This window comes from Cetorhinus maximus, chromosome 8 (genome assembly GCF_964194155.1).
Source record: "Cetorhinus maximus chromosome 8, sCetMax3.hap1.1, whole genome shotgun sequence".
NCBI lineage: Eukaryota > Metazoa > Chordata > Chondrichthyes > Lamniformes > Cetorhinidae > Cetorhinus > Cetorhinus maximus.
The window spans coordinates 49638348-49657132 of NC_135886.1; the positions used below are offsets into that span (position 1 = coordinate 49638348).

Sequence of the window (18785 nt, forward strand, 5' to 3'; positions counted from 1 at the left end):
GGCTAAAGAAGTTTCTCCTCATCTCTGTTCTAAAAGGTCTTCCCTTTACCCTGAGGCTGTGCCCTCGGGTCCTAGTCTCTCCTACTAATGGAAACATCTTCCCCACGTCCACTCTATCCAGGCCTTTCAGTATTCTGTAAGTTTCAATCAGATCCCGCCTCATCCTTCTAAACTCCATTGAGTATAGACCCAGAGTCCTCAAACGTTCCTCATATGTTAAGCCTTTCATTCCTGGGATTAGCCTGCCCTATGTTGGCATCTGGGGCCTATGGTACCATTAGTGTCCAGAGTTTGCCCATTGGTCAGAGTTTAGGCCCTGCTTGATGGTCAGGGTCTGCCAATGGGAAGTGACTGCAGGTTAGAATCAAGAGCCACCTGGAAGTTGCACTGCACAGTTTTTGGGATATTACCCACAATGAGATTGGAGCTGCAGCCTTACTTGTTCCCCAAAATAATGTGTACTCTTCTGAATTTTCATTTACTTCCAGGAGTGCTGCTTCAGATTGTGCAGATGGCCTTTGGTGTTGGTGTCAGCCATTCACAATTGGACCACTGGAAAGAAGCAAATGTTATTCAGGTAGGTTCTAACAATTGCAGCCAGCATCAAGTACAGAGCTGCTGATTCACAGAGAGTTAGGTTACCTGCATGCTTGCTGAGTTTCGCCATTAGCAATATGAGTGCAACAAGTATGTTACATCCCATGATTTGATACATCAGCCCCTTATCCTTACGGCCAGGGTTTTCAGCTTAGCGTGCGGGTGTGCACCCGACACACACAAGTGTGAAATAGCATGCGATGACATTGGGTTAGCGTCCCGTCATTGAGCGCTCGCGTGATATTTCGGTCAGTGGGAACGTGCAGGTGTTGGCAGCGCGCCTGCGACAATTAAGAGGGCTGTTAAGCCCATTAATTAATTCATTTAATTGAATGTTTCCCTGCCTGTCCAACCTCTCAGTTGGCGGGCGGACGAATACGCCAAGCAGCCTTTGCACTTTTTGCAAAAACTCATCCACGGGCGGGATGAGGTATCAACCAATGATTAAAAAAAAATAAAATCTTTTAAAACTCATTTTTAACATGTCCCTGCTCATGTGACAGAGTCACATGAGGGGACATGTTTTCCTTATTTTTCAATTCTTTATTTTTCATGTTAAAAGTTTTCAGCTCCCTGAGGCAGCTCTGTGCTTTCAAGGAGCTTTCACTGTGCACACCTGCCGCGCATGCTCACACTTCAGCGCTCGCACTCCTCCCGCCCCCCACCCCGGCATTGCTGAGGCTCTGAGTGTGCCTTTCACACTGGTTGGCTGTTAATTGGCCAGCCAGTGTGAAATCGCAGCCGGGGACTGATCGCGGGCAGCGGTCAGTTTCGCGGCCACTCCCGACTGCCCGCCGCACCCGCCTGACAAGGTAAAAATCCTGCCCTATGTTATTGATTGAAACATGATTCTGGCACAGACAGCTGTGCAGTGAAAATAGAAAATGCTACCAGCATGATATGCTGACATTCATGTGTTGTTTGGCAGAGCTGAATGACAGGACTGCATATTAGAAATCAGAACACTGAGCTCTACAATTTCAACCAAAATTACCATCCATTCAAACTAATACAGGACTAAATTCCTGACCTGTGCTCCTGTCCCTTGAAGCTCTGCACCAAAAGTTCTCAATCCTAAAATCTATACCATAATGTCTTAATGCCATTTACCATTCCCTTTTCCAGCTTGTTCTGTTGTGAACATGGTTCATGCCTCACTTTTTCCTTTCTGCTTGATCTGGCGCTACATCTTCATTCAATCACACCTATCATTCTGATGTCTTTCCAAAATACATGATCACACTTGACGTTTTAATCAGTCTGCAACATCTCAAACCAACTTCATCTATTGATGCCAAGGTGAATTGTAGAACCACACTGTCACTTCAGCTGGTGTCAGCTAACTGAATACAAGGTAGGTATCTAATTACTCTATCTGACATGATTTACTGATGTAAGTTTTTTCATGTTATATATGTTATAGTGGAAATCTTTGTGTCTACTTTCTCAGTGGAAACAATCTGATAATGAGCTTTTCTTCTCTCGAAAACTTTTATATATGTATACATATATATATGTAATCTAATCTGCCCATCTAATAACTGACACAATTGGTTGCAATGCTGGTTTTACACTCACCTGATGTTACTTTCCATTGAATTCAGTGCACCCAGTCTCACTTCCTGCCCAGTAAGTTATGTTACAATTAGCCCCACAGTATTTCATGCATCTCTTGTCACAGTGATCAGGGATACTGACTATTTATTTGAGGGTATTCAACCGACTCAAAGCACAGAATTTTAAACTGATAGTCCTTGGCCAAGCAGCAGGAGCTGTAGAGGGCCAGGAACTTTTATACTGCTGGAGTGGGTTTTACCAGGACTCTGAGCCACATCCTACTTCTGACTTTTCCAATCATTCAAAGAAGGTGGGTGGAATGATGCACACAATCTGTCAAAGGAAGAATTTTTAATTAAAGTGAAGGGAAAGCTGCCCCTCCCCCCTCCCATTCACCACCTCCCCCCAACCACCCTGCCTCCCACCCCACAACCACCCTTCCCCAGAGCCCAACTCTTACCTGGATGTCCTGCTGCAGGATCTAAGGACTGCAGCGAGGTGAGGACAGCAGAAAGAAGGCAGCCTGTCAAACCAAGCAGGTGGGGGTGGGGGAGGGTGAAGAAGTCAGCAACAGCAGTATACTCTCTCCAACCTGGAGATGGTGCACCAAAAGGACATCAGGGAGGGTGGGTAAGGTGGAGGTATCACCCTTTTAGGAGCCAATCCTCACACACTGACTTGCCCAGCATTCTCCAGCACAGCGCACCTCAGACAAAGACACCTTGCAGCTCCATTCATTTCTCTCCCTGCAGGCACCTCCTCATATCCCCATCTGAACAGCCAACACTCACACTCACCCTCATCCTATTGCCCTCTCGCACAAGTGCATCACAGCCACCCTCCACAAATGTTGTCCTTCACTCCTCTCCAGACAATTCGTTTCTAACACTCACAACTCTCTGCTTGCAGGGGAAGAGAGCATATAACTTCATGGAGAGGCAGAGAACCCGGAAGGACTGGGTGGTGGTGTTGAGGATGGTGGCCCTAGTGTGACAGCCACCTTGTCAGTCATTGGCAATGCATGCCACCAGAAAGGCAGTCTTTTTCCAGGAGGCTGCAGATGTCAGCAACAACCTGCCATCAAAGCCTCATTCTCATGAGACGCTGGTGCTCAGACACAATGGCTCTCACTCCTCTGCCTGTAGACCCTGTATTGGGGTCTTGCCTCCTTCGAGCTGGATCTTAGAATCTATTCCCTCTGCCCTGTGGAGCAGTGTGTGGTGGAGGAGATGACGGCTGCCACTGCTGCTGGTTTTGCTCCTGCTGCTGCTGATGCTGTTGGTGTTGGTGTTGTTGCTCTTTTTGTTCCTCATCACGAGGTTCAAGGTGGGGCTGAATAAGTTGCTCCAAGGCTGTGGGAAAGGCTGACAGCCGGGAAATACAGATCAATGTGAGTGAGTCCAAGACAGCAGAACTGACTTCCGAGAAGTTGGCAATCACCTGTCAAGCAGTGAAAGCGCACTGTCAGAAGAAGTGCTGTGAACAGCAACCTCTCACCGGGCCATGGCTGGAGATCTTCGGTTTCACTCTTTGAAGGCTTCCCAGCCTGTCAATTTTACTCAAGGAGCATTACATGCTGTGCATTTGCCTGCTTGACCCTGGCAAGTTGCTGACAGTTCAGATGTGCTGGCTGCTAAAGACAGAACAATTGTAGGTAAAAATGTTAAAACCTAAACTTGCATAAACAAGCCTGACTAACAGGACACACCATGAGCTGCCCAGGTCCAGCAATATGGCCCCTTATATATTGTGACTGGGTATAAATCCTTAATTTCTCCCTTAATACAGCTGCCTTCTTTAACCTGAACAGCAGCTCTTTAAGGATTACATCTAACTGACCGTGTACTGTTGTTGTACAGAGGGGAAGTGGTTACACTGACTGTGCAGAAAGGTTGGTAAATGAAGTTAGTGTCACAATAGTTTCCAGGATGGAGACTGGGCTCATATTTCTTTGATCAACAAAAATCTCATTGCATCAAATAAATACTTGTTAAAGTTTACTGTAATTAAATTTTAACTCTGATCTTTTTACTGAGAACCTTCATTGATAGGTCAAGGACACAGCGAATAACAACACCAAATATAGAAGAAAAAATGGTGTAAATGAAGAAGTAATGGTTATGTGACACAAAATTGGGTTTTCAAGCTGGAAGACTGCAGGAAGATGTGAAGACCAAGGGAGGTAGGGAGATTCTAGAGTTGCACGTTTGTGTTCAAATTGTCTTGTTGCTGTGCTAGTGTCTCTATCCTGGGTATTGCATGTATGTCTATGGTAAGATATGATGACATATAGTCCCTTAATGTTAAATGACAATGATGAGTGGTATTGCTAGTTTCTGGCTGTTCAATGATGTGGATTAAGCAATGCTGAAAACAAGCAAGTCAAAGAATGGTGCAACTACCAAAAGAACACACAATCAACATCGACAGCAATAACCCCACTTCCTATGTTGTCTATCCTTATGAACAGTATAAACTAGGTTAATCAAATGGCACCAATATCTAGTTTATGCATTGGTTAAGATTATGCACATTTAATTGCACAGACCTAACACATGTAGTTAATTAAAATCTAGCTGGGTATCATTTATTTTTAAGTAGGGAAATCAGAATGAAAAGCCACAACTCATGGTACTCATAGACTGCCATGATTGAAAAGAAAACAGAAAGCAAGTGAAATAAGGAGCAGTGTTCAGGTTTTAAAAGCACATACATTGTAAAAGCATGAGTAAACTGAACAAGACAAGAGGCGTCACAGATTTGACACCATGGGAAAGAATGAGTTAAAGGAGAGAGACAATGTGATGAGACTTGAATTTAAGGCAGTGAGGATGTAGGGAGAACTCACAAGATGATATACCTGGAGAGTGAAAGAAAAAAGGGAAGGAAATTCCAGGGGACACAGGCCACTGTGGTTCAAACAAAATAGATAGAAACATGGAGGTTTATGAGGAAGAGAGAAATAAGATAAATCTTCTGTCTAGCCATCGATCATTCAGTGAGAATCCTGACTTTTCTCTTACCAATCCGCATTTATCCACCTTAATTAACCATTGTCAATGAATACTCTGTGGGAGGAAACCAGCGTATGTTTCTCTTGCTTTGTGAAGAGTTATATGAGGGAGTACACAGAGGGTTCAGGTAAGGTTGTCAATTCTGGTTGTATTCCTATAGGCTTCATTCCATGACCTCCCACTCCAACACCCCTCCCAGTCAAGCAGACTTTTTTCTGTCTCCAATATTTCTATAATTAATAAACAACAATGTTCAAAGCAAATGCAAAATAAGTGCACAATTGTTTTGAAGCCAATAAGATTTGTTTTTCCCAAGTTGCTCGTAGCGGTATCCAGGAGATTAATCGTTAATTCCTTGCAGGACAATCATGGAGGGTTGGCAACCAAAGCTCCAGACCTGAGATCTGGTGACCCTTGTATTGAAATGTTTTCAGCAAGTCGAGTGACAGTGAGAGCCGAGAGATTTAAAATGCTGAGAAGCTGATTTAATTTCTCAGCAAATGCTGACAATATGTTCTGTTGTGGGGGGGAAAAAAAGCCTCTTAATGTTCTTATAACTTGTTTATTTGATTGGAAACATTTTCAAAAATAGGTTTAGCTGGAACTTAATCATTTTGAAATAGAAAGTTGAGTATTACCATGATCAGGTTATGCTGACTAAACATTTTGCTTTCAGACTGGATTCCTTTTAATCACACAGTTGGCTCCATAGTAAACCTACAGTTAATTCAAGTATAGAATTCCACTTCATGGAGATTAAAAAAAACAACAATGCTGCAAATTTATAATGGAACCAGAAAATGCTGGAAGTAGACAGTGAGGCTTCTGATGAAGGATCGGAGCCGAAACTGTAACCGTTTATTCTCTTCCAGTCTGGCCTGCTGTATATTTCCAACATTTTTAGCTTTCTATAAAGTCCGTTTGGTTTGGAAATGAAGAGTTGTAGAACATTACAGTTCAGCAGGGGGCTGTTTGGGCCATCATGCCTATGCTGGCTCTTCACAAGAGCAATCCAAAACTAATCCCACGGCCCCACCCTCCCCATTGCTGTGTATTGCCCTCATCTTGAAGTATTTCTTTTGTTTTCCCTTGAAAGATTGTTGAGTCATTAATTGGCGCAAGTTTCGCAAAGGATTTTCTAATCAGTGTGCTGACAGAAAATGACCCCTGTAGACTTTCCATGATGGGAGGCTTACAGGGATTGTCTCCCCTCATAATGCTATGAAGAGCTTGATCCAGTCTTAAAGAAGAAATGGGTCTCCCAATGCTTCAGGGGATAAATACACTGCTCTGTGGTACTGGGGCATAGAGTTTTGAGCAGGCCTCATTGATCCCTGGCCCATACTCAATCAGTGATCTGAACCAAAGGAGGATTAGGCCTGCTATAATTTATATAGCACAGGTTCAGGGAACAGAAACCCTGCTAGAGTTCCTTGTTGCTGCACTGTGAGCCTTCTCCTTGACATAGTACAGGTAGTCCTGGTGTGGGGAGCACCATGTACCACCTACAAAATGTAATGCAACCACTCCTTCAACAGCGCCTTCCAAACCTGCAACATCCACCGCCTAGAAAGACAAGAGCAGCAGGTACATGGGAACACCGCCATATGCAAGTTCCCTTCTAAGCCACACAGTATCTTGGCTTGGAACTATATAGTCGTTCCTTCACTGTCACTGAGTCAAAACCATGGAACTTGCTTCCTAACAGCACTATGGGTGTACCTACACCACATTATTATGACCATGTGAGGACCTGGGTAAACATTATTAAAAATATGCTCCGACTTCCACGCACAGACAGGAACACATACTCAAAGCTCACACACACATGCCCACATTTTTGAAGTTCACACAAGTGCACACACACACTTAATGTTCACACACATAAATACAGGTTACAGAGTAGGATAGATTTGGCCAAATTATAGTCTGTAAGAATTAAAAGAAGTTCATAGTTCACAGCTTGGAGTATTTGCTGGCTGCAGCCAAATCCGGTTGTCTTGCTTTCAGTGTTGAGGTGGTTTAAAGCTGTAGCTAGTCTTTCTGTCTTCCTGGAGATATTGCTGAGGAGTTGAATTCTTTGTTTAAGAAATCTCTGCCTAACACAGAATGGACACAAAGCATCCTCCTCCTCCTTCAGGTACCATGCCCTAAGAGGGTGCTGGTAACCATAGACTCCCATTGGATTGGTCCATGACTATGCTTGGCAAGGTGCTGCAGTGGTTTGCCTTTGCCTTCTGTAATGTTGCTAGCCAGGAACTCTCCCACTCTTAATCCCTGCCATAAGGCAATTGGAAGGATTTTCAACCTGTTTGGCTATGTTATGAATGCACCTTCCATGGCCATGAAATCCTGAAGTGGGACTTGAACCCAGAGGTAGGGGCACTACCACTGTGTCACAAGACCTCCTGTTAAAGAAGCAGCTGTCACATTGTTTGTTCTTTAGATGGTAAAGTTGCAAAACACTAGCTCCATCGAAATAGCTTTATATTAGGGTTCTGAATTTCTTTGTGTTCTTTGGGTTCCTACTTAGGGAAGGCAGTGATTCAGAACCTGGTGCCTTTTCTGGCCAGTTTCCTTTTAAAGATCTTAGTTATGTATCGTCTGGGGAGTCTGGGCATTCACCACCATCTGGTGGTAGTGCTCTGGGCATGTCACTACTAACAGCCATGTGGGGGGCAGTGAAGATCTAGGTTTGTCTCTACAGTCAAAGGAGTCGATGTCCACAAACTGCTGAACAGAACTGCTTGTACTATGCAAATATCTCTGAATGCATGGCTGAGCTGTCTCTTCAGATTTTAACCCATCAAGGGCCACTTCGACATCTCCCTTATCAAACTTCAGTATTAACAGGGAGAACTTTAAGAGCTCAGCACTTGGTCCTGAGCTAGGGCCAGTTCCCTCACTAGCGGTGCCCTCACTGGTTACATTGAGTCTTTCCCTACTCAATTCCAGCTGCCTTAACTGGAATTCTCCCTCCTCCCTCCATTCTAGCCTCTCCATTTCTGTTTCTTCTCCTTCTTTCCCCTTCCTGGAATTCTAGCTCTAGTTTCTGTTGCTCCAGTTGTATTTGTGCCAACCAAAAGAAAATCAGTTATTGGAGTTTTTAAATTACTTGGAGTGATCAATTTGGCCCCCCACTTCCAATTTCTCTCATTTGCCTGTGAGTTTGATTCCGGACATTGAAGTGTTTTCCTTTTACCCCTCATCCTTAGTTTTTCTAGGGTGTCTTGACATTAAATGCCACCCTAATGTCAAGGGTAGAACCACTTTCACCTCGAGTCTGGCAGTCAGCTCTTCTATCCGTAATTATATAAAAGCCTTGATGGAGTGTGGTGCAAAGTGGTCCTGGCAGAACCTGAACTGAGCTTCAGTGAGCAGGTTATTGGTGAATGTGTAGCATTTGATGACTCCTTTCATCAATTTACTGATTATTGGCAGAAGGTCGAGAGATCTTTAATTACACAGAATTATTCAGCACAGAAATAGGGCTTTTAGCCCAATCAGTTCATGCCAGTGTTAATGCTCCTCTCAAACATCCTCCTATCCTTCCTCATGTAATTCTATCACATAATCTACCAAAGCCTTGTCCATCATATGCTTATCCAACTTCCCCCTAAATGCATCTGTACTATTCGCCTCAACTACACCCTGTGGTGACAAATTCCACATTCTCATCACTCTTTGGGTAAAGTTTTTTTGAACTTTCTATTTGATTACTGGTTATCTTACATCAATGGCCTATAGTTTTGCCCTTCCCTACAGGAGGAAACACTCTCTCTGTGTCTACTCTGTCAAACCTTTCGTAATTTTAAACACCTCTATTAGATCACACCTCAGTCTTCTCTTTTCAGGAGAAAAGAGACCCAGCTTCCTTTCCTGCTAGTTGTAACCCCATATTTCTGGTATCATCCTCGTTAATCCTCGACTTGGAAATATATTGCCATTCCTTCACTGTCGCAGGGTCAAAATCCTGGAACTCCCTCCCTAACAGCACTGTGGGTGTACCTACTCCACATGATTGCGGTTCAAGAAGGCAGCTCATCACCACCGCTCAAGTACAATTTGGGAAGGGCAATAAATGCTGGCCGAGCCAGCAATGCCCCCATCCTGTGAAAGAATTAAAAAAAATTTTTGCTCACACTCCAGGTTATCTATATCATTTTTATAATATGGTGACCGGAATTGTACGCAGTGCTCAAAGTGTGGTCTATACAGAGTGAAAGTTGACTCTATGGCCTGGATTTTCCAGCCCCGCCATGGGCGAGGCGGTGCCCCAGTCAGAAGCCCATTGACTTGCGGCGGGGCCAGAAGATGGAGGCGGCGGGCCGGGTGCAGAAAATCCTGCCCAATGCCTCTGGATGATGTTGATCTGATAGATAACAGTGGAACTAAGCAAGGGCAATCCCATAGAGCTGGACAACAGAAGAGAGGGCTTGGAAGAAGATGTTGTGGACTACTGTTTAAAAGGCTGTGGAGAGTTTGAGGAGGATGAGGTGAGATGGTGTACCACAGTCATAGAAGATATCATTTGTGACTTTGACAGGTTCTTTGGCAGGGACAGAGCCTGATTGCAAAGATTTGAACAGGATTTTGTGGGAAAGTAAGGCACAGTTTTGCGAGGCAACAACAAGCTCAAGAACTTTGAGGGGAGTTCGAGATTGGAGATGAGGCAGTAATTTGCAATGACAGCGTGATCAAGACTTTTTTTGGAGGAGTTGATGATGGTGGTTTTGACACTGAGAGGAGCAAAAAATAATCACGAAAAATAGAATCAGCCTGAAAGAAGATAATATGCCATTTTTAGAAACTTTGACTTTCAGCCTGATAAGAACCAGAACTTTGGGTGAAACCATAAGGTTTCCATGTTCATAAAATTTCAACACGCGATGTTAAACACAAAGGAAGAAGTTCAGATTCTTTGCTAGATCTAAAGATCAATGGTAAAAAGCTGTGGTTCATGCCATGAGACTCGTTTCATGCTCTGACCATTTCCTTTCAAGTAAACAAACCATCCAAGAACTTAGCAAATTTGACACCTTATCTGGAGACCACTGTTTCCTTTGAACAGTTTCCCCAGGCAGAGTTTCGCCTCACAGTGGATTTCCCTAACAGCTCAGTACATTGTGTATCATTGAAATAACAAGAAAAATCTATTTAGACCAGACATTTCCGATTGAATATGATGGCTGAATATGATTGCATGTAACCAATTAAATGTAATGATCACCACATACCAACCTTGCACAGAATAGTGGAATCATTCCAGAGTAACCCTCACCCCTGCCACTGTACAACTCTAGCAAGTAGGATGTCAGTGCCAAATGTGGAGGAACAATGAGGGAGATTTTGGTCTTTATCTGTTAGGATTTCAGATATTTAGGGTAAATCCAATGACAGAAATTGTATGGAGGAATGTGAGAAGAATACAAAGAGGCTGCAAAAGGATATAGACAGGTTAAGGGAGTGAGCAATGGAGCATAATGTGGGGAAGAGTGGGATTATTCACTTTGGCTGTCAGAATAGAAAAGCAGAATATTTTTAAAAGGTGTGAAACTTGTAATTGTTGATGTTCAGAGAGACTTGGGAACACAGATAGTTAACATGCAGGTACAGCAAGCAATTATGAAGGCAAATGGCATGTTGGCATTTATTACAAGGGGATTGGAATACAAGAATAAAGAAGTCTTGCTATAATTGTACAGAGTTTTTGTGAGACCACACCCAGAATACTGTGTGCAGTTTTGGTCTCCAAATTTAAGGATATACTTGCATTGGAAGCGGTACAGTGAAGGTTCACTAGATTAGTTCCTGGGATGAAAGGATTGTCCTATGATGAGAGGCCGAGTAGACTGGATCTATACTCTCTGGAGTTTAGAAGAATGAGTGGTGATCTCATTGAAACATACAGATTCTGAAGGTGTGTGACAGAGTAGACACTGAGGTTGTTACCGTTGCCTGGGGAATCTAGAAAACGGGGGCACAGTTTCAGGATAAGGAGTTGATCATTTAGGACTGAGATGAGGAGAAATTTCTTTACTCAAAGGGTTGTGAATCTTTGGAATTTTCATAGCTTTAATGAAGTGCAGTTGTTCAAGGTTTCTGCAATCAGAATGGGCACAGGCAACATTCTTGTTGACAGTGAGAATACATTCAAACCAACTCACCTCGCCAGGGAAGTGAAATGAACCAGCTCTGGGAGGCTATGAGAGCAAACAGAAAGCCCTAAGTACTGGAAACCTGAAATCAAATGCGTTTAGACAAAACTTCCTGAGACATTAAGGACTTACACTTTCAGATATGACTAATCTGCTGTGTGTTTCCAGTAATTTTGTTCTTTTTATTTCTTTGTTTTTAACACATTAACAATGAAGGTAGTTTCATTTTATGGGGACACACACTTCTGGATGTGGACTCTGACTTCATTTGTATAAAACCTGATGCCTAAGGGTCTGGTGCTGGGAGTTCCAGGATTTTGACATAGTGACCAGTAAAGAATTGGTAGGATAGTGTGTGACTTGGAGTGGAACTTGGAAGTGTTGTTGTTTCAATGTATTAATGGCCTTGTCCTTCTAGGTGATAGAGGTTGCATCTTGGGAGATACTATCAAAGAAGCCTTAATGAGTTGCTGTAGTGTGTCCTGTAGATAGCACACCCTGTAGCCACAATAGACCAGTGATGGAGATAGTGAACGTAAATGTTACCCATTATGAATGGGTTTAAAGAGGCAGGGTGACTGTTTTATTTATAGGAGCTGTTTTCTCTTCATGCTGCTCCAGAATGAGGACAGAAGTGAAACAGAAATGCCAATAATTGCAAAAGTCGAGAAGAAAATGGGAGCTTTCCTCCCTGCTACAGGTGATCAGCTCCAGCCTGATTATATAATATTATATAATTATATAATCATACAGCACAGAAGGAGGCCCTTTGTGCCTCCCTATCTCTGTAACATCCTCTATTCCTACAACATTTGAGAACTCTGCATTCCTCCAATTCTGGCCTCTTGTGCATCCCTGATTTCTTTTGTTCTGCCAACTATAGGCACGCATTCAGCTGTCTAGGCCTTAAGATCTGAAATTCCTCCCTAAACCTCTCTCCCTTTTTCGAAGATGCTCCTTGAAACATGCCTTTGTCCTAATATTTCATGTGGCTCCAATAACACTCCCAATATGTTTTATTATGCCAAAGGCACTGTATAATTGTAGGTTAGTGTTGTAAAGTCTGTGCAACTCTTCAAAAGAGCTATCCAATTAGTCCCAAACCCCTGTTCTTTCTCCATAGTCTGGTATTGTGTATTGTAGTTTCTACTGATTTTATTTCTGAGAATATCATCCTATTATTATTGAATGGGCCTTGAATGAGGAAGATTTTATTCCCTTTTTCTTCAATTCTCTCTTGTCCTCCCCTGCACTTTTGGAGGTGCTGACTCTGTGCAAGGTAGAGTTTCACAGTGCTAATTGTTCCTACTTATCTTGCTCAATTGGTCATCATTCATAAATGTGTGACTTAGAATTATATCAGGAGAATGACGTCACAATGAGGTCAATTCTATCTCCTCATTGGATGTCCAAACACATACAGGGAATGCTGGACAGTAATCGAGGGCTAGAGCATTGAGAATTCCATTCTGTACCCGGGATTTTTTAAAATTCATTCTAGGGATGTGGGCTTTGCAAGCTAGGCCAGTGATTATTGCCCATCCCTAATTGAGAAGGTGGTGGTGAGCTGCCTTCTTGAGCCGCTACAGTCCATGTGGTGTAGGTACACCCACAGTGCCATTAGGGAGGGAGTTCCAGGATTTTGACCCAGTGACAGTGAAGGAACGGCGATATATTTCCAAGTCAGGATGGTGAGTGGCTTGGAGGGGAACTTCCAGGCGGTGGTGTTCCTATGTATCTGCTGCCCTTGTCCTTCTAGATGGTAGTGGTCATGGATTTAGAAGGTGCTGTCTAAGGAGCCTTAGTGAGTTTCTGCAGTGCATCATGTAGATGGTACATACTGCTGCTACTGTGCGTCGGTGTTGGAGGGAATGAATGTTAGTGGATGGGGTGCCAATCAAACAAATTGCTTTGTCCTGGATGGTGTCAAGCTTCTTGAGTGTTGTGGGAGCTGCACTCAACCAGGCAAGGGCAGAGTATTCCATCACACTCCTGACTCAGATATGGTGGACAGGCTTAGGGGAGTCAGGAGGTGAGTTATTTGTGACAGGATTCCTAGCCTCTGACCTGCTTTTGTAGCCATAGTATTTATATGGCTAGTCCAGTTCAGTTTCTGGTCAATGGTAACCCCCAGGATGTTCATAGTGGAGAATTCAGCGATGGTAATGCCTTTGAATGTCAAGGGGCAATGGTCAGATTCTCTCTTGTTGGAGATGGTCATTGCCTGGCATTTGTATGGCGTGAATATTACCTGTCACTTGTCAGCCCAAGCCTGGATATTGTCCAGGTCTTGCTGCATTTGGACATGGACTGCTTCAGAATCTGAGGAGTCACAAATGGTGCTGAACATTGTGCAATCATCAGCGAACATCCCCACTTCTGACTTATGATGGAAGGAAGGTCATTAATGAAGCAGCTGAAGGTGATTGGGCCCAGGACACTACCCTGAGGAACTCCTGCAGTCATGTCCTGGAGCTGAGATGATTGACCTCCAACAGCCAACAACCTTGGGAGTCCAGCTGTTTTGTCCATGTTTGAACCAAGGCTGTGATGAGTTCAGGAGCTGAGTGGCCCCGGCAGAACCCAAACTGGGCATCAGTGAACAGGTTATTGCTAAGCAAGTGCCACTTGATAGCACTGTTGATGACAGCTTCCATTACTTTTCTGATGATCGAGAGTAGACTGATGGGGCGGTAAATGGCTGGGTTGGATTTGTCTTGCTTTTTGTGTACAGGACATACCTGGGCAATTTTGCACATAGCCGGGTAGATGCCAGTGTTGTAGCTGTACTGGAACAGCTTAGCTAGGGGCACGGCAAGATCTGGAGCACAAGTCTTCAGTAGTGAAGCTAACAATCATTCCTCTGCTGTCACCCTGTCTGAAGCCAAATAACTCAGCTCAGGGCAGAGATGAAATGTGTGTCCCTGATTAATGTGGGCCGCTTCTCGGCCTGTGCAATCCAGATAATAACTGGGTAAATTAAATGAACCACCATAGAAGCTTTAGGAAATTCTTAAATAAGGAGCTATTTTTTTCGCTTTATAAGTTAACCCTGGCTCTAGCATACACTTGTACTATGGTTGCCAACTCTGGGTGGATGTAGTCCTAGAGCATTCATCACATGACCACCCACCATCGCCCAGTCAAACAGCCTATTTTTCCATAAAGGCAAAATACTGAGGATGCTGGAAATCCGAAACAAAACAAAAAGTTCAGGAAAAACTCAGCAGGTCTGACAGCATCTGTGGAGAAAAAGAAGGGTTAACGTTTCAAGTCCGTATGACTCTTCTTCAGAGCTAAAGGGAAGTAGAAATGTGGTGAAATGTATACTGTTTAAGGAAGGTGGGACAGGTGAAGCTGGATAGAAGGCCAGTGATAGGTGGAGGCAAAGGAGAGATTGCGAAGGATGTCATAAACAAAATGTCAAAGGGGTGTTAGTAGTGGGGATACTGGCTAAAGGAGGTGCTAATGGTAACATTTAGATTGGAAAGCAGAATGTGATAATGGCCAGACCAGGGTAAGCACTATTAGAAAGTGACAGATGGCCCTAGTCGGGGGAGGGGACGGTGGTAGGAAAAAAGATTGAAAAGGCTAAAAGCTGGGGATAAAATAATAAATAGAAATGGAAATCAATTTTTAAAATAATAATAATGAAAGTAAGTGGGGGAAAAATTAAATAAATACTAAATAGAAAGTAAAAATGACAATAGAAAAAAGGGGGGGATCAAAAAGGGGTTGGGATGGAGGAGACAGTTCATGATCTGAAGTTGATGAACTCAATATTCAGTCCGGAAGGTTGTAAAGTGCCTAGTCGGAAGATGAGGTGCTGTTCCTCCAGTTTGCGTTGAGCTTCACTGGAACAATGCAGCAGGCCAAGGACAGACATGTGGGCATGAGAGCAGGATGGGGTGTTGAAATGGCAAGCGACAGGGAGGTCTGGGTCATGCTTGCGGACAGACCGAAGGTGTTCCGCAAAGCGGTCACCCAGTCTGTGCTTGGTCTCTCCAATGTAGAGGAGACCGCATTGGGAGCAGCAAATGCAGTAGACCAAATTTAGGGATGTGCAAGTGAAGCACTGCTTCACTTGGAAGGAGTGTTTGGGCCCTTGGACGTTGAGGAGGGGGGATGTAAAGGGGCAGTTGTAGCACCTTCTGCAGTTGCATGGGAAGGTGCCATGGGAGGGGGTTGAGGTGTTGGGGGTGATGGAGGAATGGACCAGGGTGTCCAGGAGGGAACAGTCCCTATGGAATGTCAACAAGGGGGGGTGAAGGGAAGATGTGTTTTGTGGTGGCATCATGTTGGAGTTGGCGGAAATGGTGGAGGCCGATGGGATGAAAGGTGAGGACAAGGGGGTCCCTATCATGGTTCTGGGATGGAGAGGAAGTTGTGAGGACAGAGGCACGGGAGATGGGTCGGACACAGTTGAGGGCACTGTCAACCACAGTGGGTGGGAAACCTCGGTTAAGGAAGAAGGAAGACATGCCAGAAGCAATGTTTTGGAAAGTGGCATCATTGGAACAGATGCAACAGAGGCGAAGGAGCTGAGAGAATGGGATGGAGTCCTTACAGGAAGCAGGGTGTGAGGAGCTGTAGTCGAGGTAGCTGTGGGAGTCGGTGGGCTTGTAATGAATATTGGTGGAAAGTCTATCACCAGAAATTGAGACAGAGAGGCCAAGGAAGGGAAGGGAAATGTCGGAGATGGACCATGTGAAAGTAATGGAGGGGTGGAAATTGGAATCAAAGTTGATAAATCTTTCCAGGTCCAGATGATAGCATGAAGCGGCACCGAAGCAGTCATCGATGTACCGAGAAAAGAGTTGTGGAAGGGGGCCTGAGTGGGACTAGAACAAGGAATGTTCCACATACCCCATAAAGAAACAAGCATAACTGGGGCCCATGTGGGTACCCATTGCCACACCTTTTATTTGCAAGAAGTGAGACAATTTTAAGGAGAAATTGTTCAGTGAGAGAACAAGTTCAGCCAGACAGAGGAGAGTGGTGGTGGATGGGGATTGTTGGGGCCTCTGTTCAAGGAAGAAACAGAGAGCCCTCAGACCATCCTGGTGGGGGACGGGAGGTGTAGAGGGATTGGACATCCATGGTGAAGAGGAGGCAGTTAGGGCCAGGGAACAGGAAATTGTTGATATTATGTAGGGCATCAGAGGAATCGCAGATGTAGGTGGGAAGAGACTGGACAAGGGGATAGAGGACGGAGTCAAGATAGGAACAAATGAGTTCCATGGGGCAGGAACAGGCTGACATGACTGGAACAGTCCTGTTTGTGGATTTTGGGGAGGAGTTAGAAGCAGGCTGTCTGAGGTTGGGAGACTATGATGTTGGAAGCTGTGAAGGGAAGATCCCCAGAGGAGATGAGGTCAGGAGATGATGACAATCCTGGAAACAATGGCTTGATGTTTAATGGTGGGGTCAAGGTCCAGGGGGAGGTAGGAGGAAGTGTCTGTGAGTTGGCGCTCAGCCTCTGCGAGGTAGAGGTCAGTACGCCAGACAACAACAGCACCACCCTTGTCGGCAGGTTTGATGACAAAGTCAGGGTTGGACCTGAGAGAACGGAGTGTGGCAAGTTCAGAAGGAGACAGGTTAGAGTGCGTAAGAGGAGCAGAAAAATTGAGATGGCAGATGTCACACCGACAGTTCTCAATGAAAAGATCAAGGGCCAGAAGGAGGGGTCCAGGTGGAGGGAGAATACTGGCGGCGGGTGAAAGGATCTGTTGAACGGGGGGAGGACTCCTGCCCAAAGAAGTGAGTGCGGAGACGAAGGCGGCGGAAGAAGAGCTCAGCATCGTGCTGAGCCCAGAATTCATTGAGGTGAGGGCGTAAGAGTATGAAACTGAGTCCTTTGCTGAGCACTGAACGTTCAGAATTAAAGAGGGGAAGGTCAGAGGGTATAGTGAATACACGGCAAGGGCTGGGATTAGAAGACAGGATGGGGTCAGAGGGATGGAAAGGGCTGGAGGGTCCTGGATGGGTGTTGGTATCAATGAGTTGTTGGAGCTTACGTTCCTTAGCACCTGAAAGAAAGGGACAAAGTTTCTTGTTAAGAATCTGGTTGGATAGCCAAATGCTTACATTCCCACTGTCAGTGAATAGGCCACTGTTGATTCACCTTTGGTCTGTCCGCAAGCTTGAGTTCAAGAACTTCAGACTATGTACTCTCTCCTCCATCCCAACCCCTTTTTGATCCCCCCTTTTTTCTATAGTCATTTTTAATGTTTATTGTGTATTTATTTACTTTCTTTTCCCCCACTTACTTTCATTATTTTTTTTTTAAATTTATTTCCATTTTTATTCATTGTTTTATCCCCAGCTTTTAGCTTTTTCTATCTTATTTCCCACCACAGTCCCCTCCCCCCACCCCATCCCCACTAGGGCCATCTGTCACTTTCCAGAGACCTTACCCTGGTCCGGCCATTATCACATTCTGCTTTCCACTCTTAATGTCACCATTAGCACCTCCTTTATCCAGAACCACCACTATTAACAATCCTTTGACCTTTTGTTTATGACATCTTTTGCAATCTCTCCTTTGCCCCCACCTATCGCTGGCCTTCTATCCAGCTTCACCTGCTTCCCGCCCCTTAAACAGTATATATTTCACCACGTTTCTACTTCCCTTTAGCTCTGAAGGAGAGTCATATGGACTCGAAACTCTGTCTTTCTCTCCACAGATGCTGTCAGACCTGCTGAGTTTTTCCAGCATTTTTTGTTTTTCTTTCAGTCTTTTTTCCATCTAGGTATTAATAACTAATAAATGAAAGTGTTCAAGGAATGAAAAAAGACATGCACTCTTTTAGCTCTCCTCTGATTTTGCTCCCCAGTGGCTCACAGCTTCATCCAGCATAATTCCTGGAGTGTTGGGAACCCTCACCCCCATAAGGTGGGGAATCACATAGAAACCTGAGAATCTTCAGAAAGTATGATATGAAGGTCATTCTCCCAACAAACCATTCTTTCCACAGACACCAGAGAACCTGGCTGGATAGCCAAATGCTTATATGCCTACTGTCAGTGAGTAGATACTGACAAATTACACTGGTGTAACCATACCCTGCACAATGCCAATACTGTCAACAATCGTGGTGAATGGGTTAAGCTATAAGAGCACCTTGTAAGCAATAACATGATTATGTTAATGTAATAATCAATGAAAGGTTGACATGCTATTGCCTAGATGGCCTTAGTTTCATTAAATGTTTTACTTAGTATCTTTAGACAAGGACGCAATTAAGTCTGCACTTTGGAGTTCCATAGCAACTACTGGTGCCAACTCTTTACCATAGTTTGTTGCAGTGCTGAGGGAGCATGCAGTAATACAAAAGCTCACTGTAATACAGCAGCATGTAAGAAGCTAGTCAGTACACTCAGTTCCTCTCAAAAAGAACTGCCTGCCAACAAAAGAAATCTGATCCCAATAAAAATCCAATGCTCTGGCCAGAAATGC

The 18785-nt window shown here is 44.3% G+C and overlaps 1 long non-coding RNA gene across 2 annotated transcripts in view; it reads left to right on the top strand.

The window, feature by feature from the left end:
* Positions 1–495: 495 nt before the first annotated feature.
* LOC144683614 (uncharacterized) overlaps positions 496–18785 on the top strand; it is an 85037-nt gene continuing 66747 nt past the window's right edge. The window contains exons 1-2 of one of the 2 annotated variants that reach the window (XR_013577303.1): positions 496–577; positions 4206–4336. This is a non-coding gene — a long non-coding RNA (uncharacterized LOC144683614). Of the gene's footprint in view, positions 578–4095; positions 4337–18785 lie in introns of those variants that run through there. The other variant, XR_013577302.1, reaches the window with a different exon arrangement.